The following is an 878-nucleotide window of genomic DNA, read 5'->3' as shown; positions in this document are numbered from 1 at the left end:
GAGAAGTTGGGGAAAAACAAGGACTGTGGTCTGAGCTGTGTTGAGTTTGGGAGCCCAGAAGGGATTGTTAAGGAGGCAGATGGGTGGATAAATCAGGGGCTCCATGAGAGACAGAAGCTGATGATGTTGCTTTGGTCCTCATCAGCCTAGAGTTGGTGTGTAAAGACTTTGGAAGAGAAGACATGTCAGGGAGAGTGCATTGAGAGAAGAAAACCAAGACAGTGCAGAGAGGAGCCCCTACCTTTAAGGGAAGAAAGGCAATGGAAAGGTAACAAAAGAAAAGCCAGTGAAGGAGGCAGAAGAGGAGCAGTCAGTGGAGACAGGAAAGTGCAATATTTAAGGAAGGAAGGAGCGAGAGGCTTGAGAAGGAGGGAGCTACCAATATGCCATATAATGCTGGGAGGTCCAAACAGTTAAGGACTGGGATGTGACTATTAAATTTAGCGACAAAGTGATGGGAACAGGATGGTTTCCATGACAAGGAGTTGAGGAGTGAGGAAGAAGAGGGTAGCAAATGGAGACCACCTTCTGGAGGAGCTTGGCTAGAAAAATAAGAAAAAGACCGGCCGTGACTGAGTATGGGGGTAGTTGAGGGAGGGTTTGAGGCTGTGATGGTGGTCACAACACTCTTTCTTCCAACTTCCAGCTAGTGAACAAGATCGGGTTGTGCTTTGGGCCTTTCTCCTCTGGGCCACGCTTCCCATGGAAGAAAGAGAGCCTGGGTCAAATGTCTGCTCTCTTCCTCTTTCTCTATGTGAGTGTGTCTGTGGACATGTGCACACCCACGTACGTATATAGGCAGCAAGAAGTAGGAGCTACTAGGTGGCTACTAAGGAGCCAAAGGGCCCCACCTGGTCTGGGAATAGCCCTGGGGCAGC

The sequence above is a fragment of the Artibeus jamaicensis genome, unplaced genomic scaffold, assembly GCF_021234435.1.
Source record: "Artibeus jamaicensis isolate MK-2021 breed Jamaican fruit bat unplaced genomic scaffold, CSHL_Jam_final contig_797, whole genome shotgun sequence".
Taxonomy (NCBI): Eukaryota; Metazoa; Chordata; class Mammalia; order Chiroptera; family Phyllostomidae; genus Artibeus; species Artibeus jamaicensis.
Note: the sequence above shows the minus strand (reverse complement) of the source record.